The sequence below is a fragment of the Phascolarctos cinereus genome, unplaced genomic scaffold, assembly GCF_003287225.1.
Source record: "Phascolarctos cinereus isolate Bilbo 61053 unplaced genomic scaffold, phaCin_HiC Scaffold_4;HRSCAF=312, whole genome shotgun sequence".
NCBI lineage: Eukaryota > Metazoa > Chordata > Mammalia > Diprotodontia > Phascolarctidae > Phascolarctos > Phascolarctos cinereus.
This window is the reverse complement of record NW_027555847.1, coordinates 88,657,437-88,673,652: the sequence shown is the minus strand read 5'-3', so window position 1 is coordinate 88,673,652 and position 16,216 is coordinate 88,657,437. Positions and strand designations below refer to the sequence as shown.

The window sequence follows — 16,216 nt, the reverse complement described above, 5'->3', positions numbered from 1 at the left end:
AAGCTTGCTTACATACTAAATATTAGAATTTCAAATGTATTATTGAAAATGCTACAACACACACACACACACATACATACACACACCACTAGGGCTCCTTTAGTTGACATGAAAATGCTTTGTTTTGTAATCCTCTGTTCCTTATCTTTTGTACAGATTTCCATTTTAATATGAACTACATTAGCTTTTCTTAAAGTGGGATAACCCTATGCCTGTCGAATTGTACCTTCTAGGTGAAAGTGCAGTCCACACTCATTAAGCTATATTTTAACACTGGGAAAGATTCATGACTATTCACAGTGATTAAGAGCCCTCATAAGGAAGAGGCATAAATTGTGGGAGGAAATGAGAGGAGACCTAAATTGCCGTGAGTATTATATATTTCAAGAAGAGTACAGGCAGTGGAATACAAGGATGTGGGTTCAGATCTCACCTCTGATACTATCTGTGTGACTTTGGGCAAATTTCATCATCTGCAAAATGACTGACTGGGTTGGACAAGATCAATGACAAGGTCTCCTTTGGATTTAATCTATGAAGAGCCTCTGACGTGGCATCCAGCAAAAGCTCTCTTCCAGTGTCCTCTGCTATTCCATAAATGATAACAGTTGACCATCAAAGGGACCAACAATGGGTAACTGTCCTTTCCCAACTGATTACATTCTGGTTCAGCAATGATTAAATTCTGAAGCCTTCTCCTGTCTCAACAAGGAGCATTTTTTGATGACAGGGATTGAGAAATGTTCTCCTTTTTACTAGTCAGTCATTAGTCATCATGACTTGCCCCAGAACCAAGGGGTTATTATTATTATTATTAATATAGTCTGGGTTCAGCCTTAAAAGGCTGATTCCAAAATCATATTTCTTGAGCTTGTTTTTTTCTTAATTCAAGTTTTCAGGGAAACTTCTAAATAGAGCTCTTGCTTAAGTCTACACAGGTGTGGAGTTCCCATGAAAAAACTCAAGTTAACAATGCATTTTGGTTACAGGACAGCCTTTATTTCATCATACAGAAAGAATGGGCTGAGTGAGGACCCACAAAGAACTCACAGGAACTTGTAAAACAATGCCAAAAAACACAAAGGATTTATAGGATCCCATAACAATCAAGATGCTCTTCTTCCCTAGGTCTCAGAGGAAAGAGAGGCCTCTCCTTGGAGTCCTTTCCTAATGGTTTGAAATTCCTCCTCAGAAGAAATATGAACTCGGATTTTTGCTGGATGAGCAAGCTCTCACAATATGGTTAGCCCCTCTCTCTACCCCTAGGAGTCTATACAGGTCTCAAACCCTGAAGTAACACCCTAATGCAAACAGTTTTCAAAGTAGAGGTCCACAAGGTCAAAATTATTTTCACAATAATACTAAGTTTTAATTTCTGATTTGGTAAATATCAAAAGATATAATCACATAAACAAAAAGCTCTTTAATTAATAAAGAAATACTTTTAAAGAGTGTAAGAGAGTTCTAAGACCAAAAGTTTTGAGAACTATTATCCTAAGGGCTTGGAATACTCTTAGAAGAGAAATGAACTTGAGTTGCTAAAGGCAACCTCCTTATCAGATCTGAAGCAAATGAATATCTCATAATAGTAGCAGAAAGAAGAATTCAGTCTTGAGATTCTTCCTTTTGTCTTTGGCCTCCAGATCTACAGCCACTTGCACAACTTTCAGCACTGGAATTCTTGATACCTCTCCAGAAGGCAGGAGTTTTCCTGAAGGTAGGAATTCCTACCACTTTCTACTTGCCCTCTTCCATACTCCTTCCCTGCCCACCCCAATCATCAGATAAAAAATGTCAAATCAGTCACTCAACAAGCATTTTTTAATCACAAGTTAAGTGCTGTGCTAAGCACTGGGGATACAAACATAGGGTTTCTATCCTCAAAGATTTTACATTCTACTGGGGGAAATGATAGGCAAAAAATCATACACATAATATATACATAATGTAAATGAAAGGTAATTTCTGCTGTAAAGCACTGAGGTCAGGAGGAGGAGGAGGACTAGGGTTGAGGGGGAAGGAAGAGAAACCAGAGGGAGAGCATACCAGGCATAGGAAACTGCCAATAAAAAGGCATAGATGGAGTGTATTGTGAGGAAATGTTTCTATGTACCTTTTCTGGCTGAGAAATCTCTTCCATGTCTTTCTTTGTAACAACCTTTGGATGAAAGTCTTTTCACTGATGGTCAGGATTCCAAAAAAGTTTTTCTGTTTCCTATTTACACTTCATGGCATGACTACAATAAATAAATTAGTTTTTTAAAACACCATTTTTAACATCTAGGACAAAGGCAGCATAAATATACCAGATTCAGCTTTAATTTGTCATTACAATAAATGTAATCTTCCAAAGGCTGAAGAGATGCCAACTGCTTGGGAAGAAGCTGACTGAAGTTGGGGTTTCCAAGTCCATTGAGTGAAAAGCAACCCATGAAATGAAGGAGAAGCTTACAGGGAAGTCAGCTGTAGAGAAATTAATCTTTTCATATGTGTTTTATATTTTCCAACATCAGTCAAGAATTTATTTGCTTTAAACTTGGTTGTTGCCATTCTCAGTCTAGCATGGATGTGGTCATGGGCCTGATTGTGGCATCCTGGGCAAATTTCCAACTCTTTTTTATCCGGTTTGGCTCACTTACTCCACCTGTACTCACATCGGCAAGTTCAAAGGGTTTTCCCAGAAGGCAGTGGCCATATTGCTATAGCTCATTCTCAGGGTCATAAAAGGTAACCCTAGCATAGAGGAGTCATGCATCTACTTCATGCAACTGTCACTCCTAATCCCTCACCTGTTTGCTTCCCATTTAAACAAACAAGCCAAGATGACACCATTAACTCTGAATCATGAATCATTTACTACACAAAATGCAAAACAATATAACATAACAGTCCTCCAATATACCTGAGTCACACTCTCCCACTAATGTACATAGTGTCTATGGGGAAGAATAGGAGCAAATTTACAGAGAGTAAGTAGGAAGGCACATGAATAGCTAGGAAACCGGGGCACCTGGAGCACCTCACACTTCTAGAGTATGGACTTTTATGTCCCTAAGGAGCAGTTTTCACCGCCAAACATCTGCTGGATCATCATCAAATTGTTCCTGGCTCTTCCACCAAAACTAATCAAGGGCAATACAGACACTTCTCACTTCATATAAATTTACATTATGCAAATTCAACTTTATATAAAAAAGTCTTCATTCCAAAAAAACCATCTATTTTAACTTTACCATTTCTCTCTCTCTCTTTCTCTCTCTCTCCCCCCCTTAGTTCCCACTCTCTCATCTCCCTGCCAAAAAACCAAACCAAACAAACCAAAACAAAACAAAATGAACCAAACCAAAGTCCTCCAAGTGAAAGCAGAATAACCAGGCATGGAAAGACTGCCACCACTGCTGCTGCCAGATTGGGGGGCCTGGCTTGAGACCTCCAATGCAAAGAGAGGAGACTTTTGCCCCACTCCTCTCACCAACCTGTGTGTCTGTCTTCCAACTGTCTGCACTCAGGTACTGCATGTCACTTGTCCTCTCTTGTCTGTATCCCTGTCTGGCTTCCATGTGGCTGGACCCAGGTCTCGTGTTTTTCCTCCTCCTGCTCTTGCTTTTCTGTACCTGGGCCCATGTCCTTGAACCATGCACTGGCCTCCTCCCTCCAAGGCAAGGCATATATTCTCCTTCCGACTTCTCTCCCTCCCTCCCTTCCCACAACCGTGGGCAAATTTCCATTCATAAAAATTGCTTTACAAAGAGGTCTACAGAATGGTCTACTTACACCATCCATTTGTGTAAAGGGAGAAATGTCTTTCTTACACCCTTTCAGCAAAAGCAGTTTCCCTACGGGGCTACTCAAGTCTTCTCTATTGGCTCACCTTGGAGAGGTGTCCTCCTTTCAAAGTGCTAGGTGGCAGTAAAGGAAGAGAGTAAGGCTGGTGATTTTGAACAGCCCTGCCTCACTTAGATCCAATTCACTTTCAAGTTAAGACATCACCTTCCTGATGTCATTGGTCCTCTTTGAGAATAAAGGACACACAACAAGGTAGTAAAGGGCAAGGTAAACTTCCTTGCCCAGCAGAGGCTGTTAAGTAGCTGAGGGTGCTTTCTTCAATCATCTCCTAGCAGCAACTCTGTCCTCCCAGTCAGCTCCCACAACAAAGCTTTTCCTCTAATCATCTCAGGAGGGAATGGAATACAGATTCTAAACTCTTCTCTCACGTCTCAGCATAGCTATTTTTCTTCTATGATCCATCTACTCTGCTGGACTCTGCTGGATTTGGTTTCTTCCAAGCACCAGAAGACTTTCTCAGTTCTTTCTCCCCTATACTGCTTCTTCAGCGTCTGTTGGGTTTTTCTGTCTCTGTTGGATTCTGTATTGTTCCTTCCTCAAGAAGAATCTCCTTATGTGAAGTGATTCATCCCTTCCTTAAGATGAAATATCAAAACTCATATTTCTGTCAGATCTACCATAAATAGGCAATATATTATTGTCCTACAGTCACCTGAAAGTTCTAGTTATCAGGCATTCCCAGTTATTTACCTCAAAGTCCTTATAGAAATCCTATATAAATTAGCTGCTGGGAAACCAGATAATGTATTAAGTAAATATTTTTACTATATGGGCTGATTAGTTCCAAGCCCAATATTACACAAACTGTTTCCAAAAGTAGGAGAAGAAGGGATCCTACCAAATTCATTTTATGATACATAGATAGTCTTGATACTGTCTTTGTCTATACATCTCCTACTCTTCCTTTCTCTTGGCTTCTAATGTTTCAAAAATACTTTCTCATAAGCAGTGACCCTGAAACTCAAGAACTTCATGTCAGGACTTACATAATTTTCGTATGGGCCTGAAATAATTATTTGATTCATAGTTTGTAAATTACAAGCTTAAAAAAAATCTAAAAACAGTTATATGTAAATAAACTGATTAACCACAATGCCATCTTTACATTAACAAGTGCTCTACTTTCAAACAGGTCCTTGTAGTACATTTATCTAAGAGGATCTTTTCTCTCAGGTCCTTATAATAGCCTGTGACTTTCCTCTAGTATGTTTATCTGATGACTATGTTTTTTCTCAAATTGATCTTATCAGAGTTTCTTACATAGCTTTAATTTAGACATTATAGGACTCTTTACTAAAGGTTAAGTTCCCCTTTCTGAAAGCTGGAGGGTTGACTGCTAGTTTACCGATTACAAGTTCTTCTTTTAGTCTTTGGGGGTAAGTTCCCCTTTTCTGGAACTCCCTGAAGTAAAATCCCCTTTTTAGTAGCTGAAAAATTATGTTAGTCAATCTACAGGTACCTTAAAAAGTAACACTTTTAATTGCAAATGCTACAGCTACAGGCCAAAGATTTCTAAGGCAATCTCACTTTGACAGACAGGTTGATAGACCAGACCCTAACCCAATAGAACATCAGATTAAATAGTTGTCGTGTCCTAGAAACTCCCCATTATGCTCCCACTGCACCCACACTCCAAATGTTGGCAACAGCACTAATTTGGGTTAGGAAAACCCAGGAAAAATAAACTTAGTCAGATGATCTGCCTTTTCCAATTGAATTATGTTCAAAACAAGTTTCTTAAAATTGCTGTAATTTTTAATTCCTATTTTTACGTTACAAAAATAACCTTTGTAAATTACTTCTTTCTCTCTGACTATTGAGGGGGTTAGATGACCTGATTCAATTGCAAATGCTAGCTTTGCTAATTAAATTATTATACTTGGAAGTTTTATGCCTTGGACTTTTTACTTTTTTAGATTTAAAATCAATAGGGGGAAATGTACATATGACATAATTTTAAGTTCAATCTGCATTATTAACATTTTCTTCAATTTCTTAAGTTTAGAGAATCAAGAAAACAATAAAAATACTCCAAAACTTTGTTCAAGCAACCTCTTCTACACAGTCTTTCCTGATTTTCACCCCACCCCACCCCCAGCTATTACTTCCCTTCCCCCTCAAAAAAATTTACATTGTATTCATTTTGGATATATTTTGTATACATTATATATGTACATATTGTCTCCCTGGTAGATAGTATATTAAGTCTCTTGATAACAGTCATTTTTATTTTTGTCTTTTTATTCTCAGGGCCTAGTATCCCCAGGGCTAGACAATTACTGTCTAGCAGAAAGACGGTGCTTAATAAATACTTGTTGGTTAATTGGTATATCCTATACAGCTTCCTGAGTGTGTTAAGTGTTTTCTGGTCTACTTATATTTACTTATTCCATTCCTTATTCTAGAATGCCCTCCCATTCCCTCTTCCTTCTTCCTCATTTACTAGGTAAAATCCTACCCATAGTTTAGGTTCTGGTTTAAATGCTACCTTTCTTCATGAAGCTTTTCCTGATTCCTCAGGTGGAAATTCCTTAGGACCTTCTCTGAACCACAGTACTATGTTACGCTGTGTTATAATTATTCATGTACATTTTTAATCTCCCCTTGTAAATGATAAGCTCCATGAGGGCAGGGGCATCATCATATTTCTTTGTACATTGTATATTCAGGACCTTAAATAGTAGAGTTCAATTTCTGTTTAATTGAGTTGAAACATGGACAATTTATAGTGAAGATGATATTCAAACAGAAAAAAAGAGATTGGGGGGCAGCGAGGTGGCACAGTGGATAGAGCACCAGCACTGGAGTCAGGAGGACCCGAGTTCAAATCTGGCCTCAGACACATAACACTTACTAGCTGTGTGACCCTGGGCAAGTCACTTAACCCCAATTGCCTCACCAAAAAAAAGAAAAAAGAGTGAAGGAGAAAGCAGAAATGTGTCTAACTTTTACCTATGAAGGTCACAGATCTTATTTATCATTTAAGCAACTCTCTACAAAGCTACAACCTCTTGAAATTCTCTCTGATTAACCATATGAAAGATAATTTACCTCAGCAATAAAAAAGAAATTCTCATGTTCCCCAATACTTATTATCCCATTTCATTTATCTGTAGGGTATAGATTAAGGGAATTATTTAATAGTGCAATATAAGTTTCCTGATGGCAAGAGCAATTTTTTTTTTGCCTTTGTATCCCCAGAATTTAGCAGAGTCTTTGGCATGAAGTAGGCTCTTAAATGCTTTTTGATTGATTTACTTGATTAGCCTACAGGGCATGAGAAACAAAAGTATCTCCCTGTGAAGAGTAAGCATACTTGTTGATACCTTGTTGAGAGAACTTAAGACATTTCCTGATTCAGGGCTTAGTGTTACAGTATCTCAGGCAGAGAAGTTCCTGCCCATCCATACCCCCTGCCCCAAAAGAAGAGTTCTGAATGGCTGCTGTTGGACAGATTTACAAGGCAGAGACAGACATACTGTCTCCGATAAAGTCAAGAGAATTCCTGGATAATGTCAAGTTTTAGACCCAAACCTTAGAGAGGTATTAGTGTAATTTCTCAACCTCATGGTAGCCATTAAGCATTTTACTATTCAGACTTCTATTTTGTCCTTGTATGGCTAATACTTTGGTGACCTTCTTCCAAAGCTAGGCCAGCTCCATTTACCCCTAAGGGTCCTAGAGGCCTCTAAGGGACTGAGATATCTTTCTCTAATACTATCAGCTTGAGCTTGCATTCTGGTGGGTTCTCTCCCTCACCATTAATTACCAGTACCTGACACCTCAGTTCCATTTAACCAATTAACTATAAAGGGATATTTATGCTTCAAAGATATAACTGGAATAGAAATATAAACATTTGCCTTCAACATTTCCCTTAAGTCATTCTCCTCTATGTGACCCCAGCCTGTGGGAGGAGTGGGCTCGATTTTGTTCTTACATGGCATTTGTTCCACCAAGTTCACCTCCTAATGGGACATGTATCTCAATGATCTATTGTCTCAGCTACCACTGAGCTAGATCCCAAAGATCCCTCCTAGGAGCCTTAAAGCTGGACCAGCTGGCTATAAACTCTAGCATGAACTCCACTCTAGGACCTCTAGCTCTATTGACCTTTTATTTATTTATTTGTTTGTTTGTTTGTTTGTTTGTTTGTTTGTTTGTTTATTTGTATTTAGTATTTTATTTTTCCCAGTTACATGTAAAAACAATTTTTAACATTTATTTTTTAAAAACTTTTGAGTTCCAAATTCTCTCCCTTCTTCCCTCTCCACCCCCTCATCAAGAAGATAAGCAATTTAGTATAGGTTATACATGTATAGTCATGTAAAACATTTTCATATTAGTCATGTTGTGAAAGAAAACAGAGGGGAAAAAAAACCTCAAGGAAAATAAAGAAAGTTTAAAAAGTATACTTCAGTCTGTATTCAGACACCATCAGTTCTTTGTCTGGGGTTGGATAGCATTTTTCATCATAAGTCCTTCAGAGATGTTTTAGATCACTGTATTGCTGAGAATAGCTAAGTCATTCACAGCTGTTCATCTTACAGTATTGCTATTACTTCATACACAGAACATTTCACTTTATATCAGTTCATGTAACTCTTTCCAGGTTTTTCTAAGAGCATCCTGTTCATCATTTCTTATAGCACAATAATATTCCATCATAATCACATACCACAATTTGTTTAGCCATTCCCCAGTTGAGGGGTATCCCCTCAATTTCCAATTCTTTGCCACTAGAAAAGAGCTGCTATAAATATTTTTGTACATATAGATCCTTTTCCTTTTAGTTTTTTTTCCCTCTTTTCAGATATAGACCTAGTAGTGGTATTGCTAGGTCAAAGGGTATGCATGGTTATAGTTCTTTGGGCATAGTTTCAAATTGCTCTATAGAATGGTTGAATCAGTTCACAACTCCACCAACAGTGCATTAATGTCTCATTTTCCCCACATCAGTTCCAACATTTGTCATTTTCCTTTTCTGTCTTATTAGCCAATATAATAGGTATGAGGTAATACCTCAGAATTGATTTAATTTGCATTTCTCCAATCAGTAGTGGGTTGGAGCATTTTTTCACATGGCTATAGAGAGCTTTGATTACTCTATCTGAAAACTGTTCATATCTTTTGATCATTTATCAATTGGGAATGGCTCTTATTTTTATAAATTTGATTCAGTTCTCTACATGCTTAAGAAATGAGGCCTTTATCAGAAAAACCTGCTTCAAAAATTTTTTTCAGTTACTATTGCTAACTGTATTTCCTTCCATCCTATTCCTCCTCCTCCACCATTTCTTCTCTTCTCTCTCTCCTTTCACCTTGTTCCTCCTCAAAAGTGTTTTGCTTCTGACTACCCCCTTTCCTAATCTGCCCTCCCTTCAATCACCCCCATCCCAATGACCTTTTAAAATTTACAAGGTTGAAGCCTCCAATCTCCTTCACCTAAAATCAAAAAACAAAGCTAGAGGCCAAGAACTGAGGTCCATATTCATAGGACCCATGTCATCCTTGGACAGGAAGGAGCTATGACCTCTCCCCTTACAATATATTCTCTCATTGGAATACTAGCAGACTGGAAGACGTGAAACCAAGGGAAGGGATAACGTTAACTAGTACTTCTGGAATGTACCCCTAATTCTGGCTACTTGGCTAAAGTCAGTCAAAGATACTCCTGTTTGCCATATAGTTATACCAGTTATAGAATGTCTATGCATTCTCCAAAATCCACGTGGGAATTGCATCAGCAAGTACTCTACACATGTGCAACCTAAACTAGACTAGACTCACTCGCCAGTCTCCCATTGTACTCACCATTTGCTCCTGGCTTCATTTCAATTCAGGATGAGAGGGGCCAGTCCTGAAATACATATAAAAATGGAATTTACCAAATAGTAAGCCCCTTTCCAAGTGAAGAAAATACGACCTTTGGTACAGAAAGGAGCAGTAGCAAGGGACTAAAAGCCACAAACAGTATGCAGTAAGAGAGCTAGATTCCGCCTATTTGAAAAATATGGGTCTGCTAGGAAGGAGAGTTACCTGTCTAGCAATCCTAAATGTGTTTACCTTCTTGGGGACTCTAAGCCATAAGAGTAGTATGATGTGGCTGTATATAAGGATTGATTTCTGTCGCCCAGGACTAAGTGTTGCAAAAGACAAATCAGAATCAAAGATCTCCAATAATTTCAACACTATGCCAATGATACATTCCAAGCCAATGCTTCCTGCTTCTCAAAGCTGGTAAATATACAAAGGATACAATATCCCAGATGACACAATGAAGCTGTTGCCAAATGACATTGATGAGACAATAGTGATACAAGGGATACAATATCCCAGATAACATAATGATCAAAAGTTACATCTATCCTGAACACATTAGAGGCCTACTGGCTTTCCCTTTGAAACTGTATAATCCCCCCTGCAAAGTGGTAAGCAAGGCAAACATAACTCTTCTTATACGATGTTAGTCATTGTAGCAATGCATCCCGGGGTTGACTCTTTCCTTGAGAAGTCACATCCCAAGGTGGAGGAGAGGAGGAGACTCAATTCTGACCAGCTTGCCCTTATAAAATGAAAGAGTACATTGTACAGACACTGAAGAAAAACAACACCTCAAGGCTGCAGGGGAAAATGGTAGTCAATGCTTTTATCAAACTCCAAGGTCTTGCTCCGTTGTCTTGAGTATTCCTTCCTTGTTCTTTTGTCTCTGTGCTTGTTCTGCCATCTGAGTGTCTAAAGTCTCTGGATCCTCTTGGGCACAGATCCTGATGTCACGTTAAGGAACCCATATTGGTCCTTCTGCACCATCTGGAAAGACAGAAGCATACCCCCTCCCCCAAGTCAACAACCTATCTGGCCCAGACCAATGATTGGTTTTTGGGTCCTTCCACATGACTCTTTTTTGAGTCTTTTATTCTTTCAAGTCTATAACCCATAAAGGCCATTCTGCAGGAATTGCAATTGGTGAAGGCAATTTTGGTTGTAATGCTCCCACAGCGACATTTGGGACAGGGCATACTGGGTAAATTTTGTGGTGTCCTTTTGTGTGTTTCACATTCTCTTTTTATGTGACCTGGTTTCCCACATTTAGAGCATTTTAATATTCATGAGTCCTTGAAGTATCATTCTGCCATCACTTGTGCCTGAAAATGTGTGGTTCCTATATCCTGACATCTCTAGATCATTTCTTCTATAGTCATATTAAGTTTACCTCCTTGTAAAGCTTTCTGGAATTACCCCCAGTCTCGGAGGTTCTCTCCAACAGTCCCAAAATGAACAATTTCCCAATTTCTTTTTTTTTTTTGCTTTTTTTTTGGGGGGGTTGAGGCAATTGGGGTTAAGTGAATTGCCCAGGGTCTCACAGTTAGTGTCATGTGTCTGAGACTGGATTTGAACTCATGTCCTCCTGACTTCAAGGCCAGAGTTCTATCCACTGCGCCACCTAGCTGCCCCAATTTCCCAATTTCTTAATGATTAATCTCAAAACCTCGGAATCTGCTAAGATGTTTTTAGCTGTACAAAACTTTTCACTGTAAGTCCAGGTTGGCCAGGCCTGGATCCACAAGAAAAGCAGTTTTACAATTTGTTGCTTCCCTAGCTGCAGTCCCCCAGAAGTCTCTGGCTGCATTTAAAATTCTATAAAGTAGAATTCTATTATTATTATTATTATTATTATTCTGAGGAATTTAAAGGGGAAATTGCAATTGTTCCTGTAATACTGTGTATCTCCCTGTTCCTGTTAATTGTTCGAAATAGTAACTCCTGTTCTGTTTTATATTTTACTTGTTCTTGACCTTTCTCAAAGTATTCTGACTTCCATAGAAAATAATCTCCAGGATTAAGACATGTTTTTACTATAGAATACCAGTCATATAGGGCTAATGCTGTATTGGATACTGTGTCTAACAATGTTTGTACATAAGGACCATTAGGTCCATAACTAACTGAAGCCTGTTTTAATTCCTTTAACAATTTAAATTCAAACTGTCTATGAACTGTGATGTTTGTACCTGGGTTATTAACATGTTTCTCCTCATATACTGGAAATAGCATGGTTTTTGGCACAGCTAATTTTAATTTCATGGGTACTTCCTCTCCTTTTTCCTCTGTTTTTATAATTGCTTCTTCTAATAACCCTTTACAATGTGTTTTATGGATTTTTTAATTTTTATTCGTCTCCTCACTATCTTCTCTGTATGAGCCTGATCTATATGAAGGTGGGGGATGTGGTGGTGGTGATGAAGGTGGGATAGATTTTGCATAGATAACTTCTACAATTCTAAGCTTTTCCTCCAATACTCTATTCATCTCTTCTTCTTCCTCTGTTCCTGACCCCACATCTGCCTTAAGTACTTTTTGTTGTTAATAGCACCTTCTCCGGGGGAGTAAGACACATTTTTCCAAAAATTCCTGTAACTGACCATCTGTAACGAATAAAACTTCAGTGGATTTCACTATTTCCTAGAAAAATTTTAGATAATATTCTCTGTCTTTGCTTCTGCTTTGTGTTTGACTCATACTTTTGATCCCAGGCGAGCCTCCCAAAACCAAAAGTGTGCGTGGCCGATCCAAAGCTACACTATTCTTATGCTCGAGCCCTTTTTCTTTTCTTTTCTTATGCTCCTGCTACCAAGCCTTTCCCTTTTCTTTCCCCTATATTCCCACTTAGCCTGGTGTCCTTTCAGCCCTAAAACTGCTAAAAGATAGGGTGTTGTGATCGCCAGTCTCTTACCTTGTTTTCACAGCGTTGAGCTGCCAAGGTTCTTTTTTTTTTCTTCTCCCGAGTATCAAGAGAGCCACTCCCCTCGTACCTTTTTAAGTCCCTGTTCCAGCGCCACCTGTCCCCCGAGGCTAAGCGTTGCAACAAAGGGAGGAGTGCGCAATGAAGAAACGTGGGCCAGGTGGATCAATGAAAGACTGAGCCATTTATTATTCTGAGGGTCTGGGTTATATAGTGAAAGTTAACAATCATCCCTGGAGTCGGTCCCATCAATCTTATACTAATCCCAGCCCTTATACGCATCCTTAATTATTCACACCTGCTTGCCAACAAGGTTCAAGGGGAAGAGTGTTCTAACACCTCCCGCCCACGGCGAAATTGGTGAGCCAAATATTCTGAATAAGTGAGCCCTTATTAGACTCTCCAGCTCTAGCCCTCAACAGGTTTCTGTGGGTAAAAGAACTTACTTAACATTGTTGGGAAAGGCCAGTCTATTAGCACCAAATGCACTTCCTTCTCAGAGTAGTCCAGTTGCAGAGTAATACCATACAGTTAAATACCTATATGAATTTCTGTGGAAAGACACTCAAAAATATAAGGGTTCGGATTGCTTATCATCTCCCAAGTATTTTTCTTTAGATGAGGGATTCCAAACTACAAGGTGTTTCTACAATTCTGAAGGACTTTAAGACCCTTGGAGAAGTGGGACCAACCAGTGATGGAGGAGAATTATATTAGGATTACAGCATCTTAGATTTAAGTCTAAGAGCTTGGATATCAAGTCCAATTTCTTTTAATTCATAAGGCTGAGAGGTTAAACAACCAGACCAGGGTCACATAGCTTGTAAATATCTAAGGCAGGATCTGAACTCAGCTCTTCTTGACTTCAAATTCAGTCCACAGACAGTCAATAAATATTTATTAAGCACCAAACTATTATTAAGCACCAGGCACTGTGCACCAGGAATACAAAAATGTGTGTGTGTGTGTGTGTGTGTGCGTGTGTACAAGTAAACAAATATGTACAAACAAACTAAATCCAGGATAAACAGGAAAAGGTAAGGGAAGGTATTAGGATTAAGGGTTGGAAAAGGCTTCCAAAGAAAGATAGGTTTTTATGTGGGACTTAAAGGAAGCCAGGGAAGCAAGGAGGTAAAAATGAGAAAGGGGAGTACTCCAGGCATGATCAACAGTCAGAGAAAATGCCTGGAAAGGAGCGTCTTCTTTGTGAAATAGCAAGGAGGCCAGTTTCACTGTATCAAAGAGTACATAGTAGTGAGTAAGATGTAAGAAGACTGGAAGGGGGGTTGGGGAAGGTGCCAATAAAAAATGTTTATTGACTGTGCTATCTACTATATTGTTTCTGGACTACTGTAAGTTGTTGATGTGTTTTCTGAACATATTTATGAGCCTTGTGAGACCTTTATATTTCTTGTGTAGAAAAAAACATTGTTCTATGCCTGATAAACACAATGTTACCTTGAATTCTTGTACCAGAATTGGGGATACCCTTTTGCCCACATCTGTGGAGACCTAGGCAGTATGAGATTTCCCATAGCAAACTTGAGAAAAGGGCAATGTGAGCCAGAGTTATTTTGTGGATAGCCTCTGAGATTGACCAAGCAAGACAGTACTTCAAGATATGGGATTCCTAACCTTTTTTTGTTACATGGACCCCTTTGCGAACTCTGGTAAAGCCTGTGGATCTCTTCTCAGAATAATGTTTTTGAATGTATAAAATGAAATACATAGGATTACAGGATTAGGATTGAGATAGTTATTGAAATATTAAAAAAAATGTTCAGGAAGTCCCCCAACCTAATAGAATATAAGCTCATTGTCAAGTCACTCAGTCAACTAGCATTTATTATCACCTACTAAGGGCCAGGTACCGTGATAAGTGCTGAAGTACAAAGAAAGGCAAAAAACAATCCCTGTTCTCAAAGAGAGCACAGTCTGATGGGGGAGACAACATGCAAGCAACTATATACAAACAAGATATGTATAGGATAAACTACGTGGTAATTTCAAAGAGAAGGCACTAAGATTAAGACTAGGAAATGCTCCTTGCAGGAGGTAGGATTTTAAGTGGGAACTAAAAGAAGCCAGGGGACTATCTCCATCCTCCTGATATATACTTTGCCACTGGACCCAGATCTTTCCCAAGTCATGGTCCTCTTCCAGAAAGGACAAACAAAGGAAGCCAGGGAAGCTAGAAGCAGGACAGTTTTGTTTTTCTATTTGTATCCTCAGTACTTGGCCCTGGGTTTGGCCCATACAAAGCAATAAATGCTTTTCATTCATTCACTCCTATGAATTAATTTTTACTGTTAGCCCCCCCTTTTTTTAAGCAGATGGATGGTCCTGATTTTTTAAAGACCATCGATGAAGGAATTCAAGACAAAGGTCATCAGCTTCTGCTCACCCTCAGTCTTATGGGTGGTAAGTGAAACTCCAGGATATTCTGCATAGTTTTTAAACTAGGAAATGATGAGAGCTCTCAGAGGGAAAGCCTTGCTCCTGCCTCACTCACTCGTAACACACAACCAGTCATGGATAAATACTCTTCATCACTGCTCTCCAACTTTAATGTTTCATGGAAAGAGCGCTGCATTCGGAGGTCCTCTGAGTGCCTGGTCTGCAGCTTGCTACTACGTGACTTTGGGACACTTACAGCCTCTCTCCAGGCCTCAGTTTCCTCATCTGTACAATCACACGGTAGGCCTGGATGACCTTTAAGGTCCCTTCTACCTCTAAGATCTCTAAGATCCCAAGACGATGATTTTTGAGGACTGGAAGAGACTGGTCTCCAGGGTAGGAGGCAGTCAGAGAGGTGTGGGGTCCGGGCGGGGGCAGGGCCTCATACTGGGGGGTAAGGAAGGTCCCCGGCAGGCCGCCCAGGCAGCACTTCCCTCACTCTCTCCACCTTCGCTCCGGGGAGCGGCGGCCAGATGGTGAAATGCCCTCGAGACCACGGCTGTAGAAAGGGCGAATCTCAGCCACCCTGACCCCGGCCCCGGAAATGACGCAGCCGCGAAGGGCCATTTCCGGCTCAGGCGTCGGCGGCGTTTGCCGGAGGAAGGAGCCCGGGGGAGCCGCGTCGGTACCGTCCCCTGCGCCGCCGGTCTCTTCCTCCCAGTTCCCCGTCCCGCCCCGGCCAGGCCTGGCCCGGCCCGGGGCACATCGGCCGCGGGGACCCCGGCGCCCGGGTAAGTGCGGGAGGAGGCGCGGGTGGGCGCGCGGGGCCTTGGCCTTGGCCTTGTTTACACCTGACGGGAGCCGGAGCCAGAGCCGGGCCGGAGCCAGAACGGGAGCCAGGGCTGCCTCACTGGTCCGGCCTTGAATCTGAGCAGCCTTCTCCGACCTCTTCTCAGCGGAGGCCTGGGCCTCTTCTCGGCCCTAGCCGTGACGGCTAGCTCAGCGTGACGCCCGCTCCCTTCGCCCCCCCAGACCCGGCCGGGCTGCCAGGGCCAGCCTCCCCCGCCCCGGGCACAGGTCGTTCTTTCTTGGGGTGGTTAACTGCCGCCGAGTGGCCCTTAGTTCACGCTCAAAACCTCGGAGGCCGTGGGGAGGGGGACGTGTGTGTGTGCTCGTGTCCGTGTTCGGGCGGGGGGGGGGTGGTATCTGGCCTGCCTCCCCCCTGCAGCT

The 16,216-nt window shown here is 40.7% G+C and overlaps 1 protein-coding gene and 1 long non-coding RNA gene across 5 annotated transcripts in view; one reads left to right on the top strand and one right to left on the bottom strand.

Moving 5' to 3' along the window:
- Positions 1-977: 977 nt before the first annotated feature.
- Positions 978-12,665, bottom strand: LOC110217135 (uncharacterized). 2 transcript variants are annotated; one of them, XR_002326970.2, is made up of 4 exons: positions 12,581-12,665; positions 10,461-10,656; positions 9,661-9,706; positions 978-4,421 (listed from the first exon to the last, which is right to left on the bottom strand). It is a non-coding gene; the product is annotated as an uncharacterized LOC110217135 (long non-coding RNA). The 2 variants fall into 2 exon arrangements; XR_002326971.2 differs by having other exon boundaries at positions 978-2,237.
- Positions 12,666-15,608: 2,943 nt separating this feature from the next.
- The window catches only part of ARIH2 (ariadne RBR E3 ubiquitin protein ligase 2), a 65,036-nt gene continuing 64,428 nt past the window's right edge, over positions 15,609-16,216 (top strand). For 2 of the 3 annotated variants that reach the window (XM_020999018.2, XM_078152393.1), the window contains exon 1: positions 15,612-15,777. The gene's annotated coding sequence lies outside the window, so the exon portion shown is untranslated. Of the gene's footprint in view, positions 15,778-16,216 lie in introns of all 3 variants that reach the window. The other variant, XM_078152395.1, reaches the window with a different exon arrangement.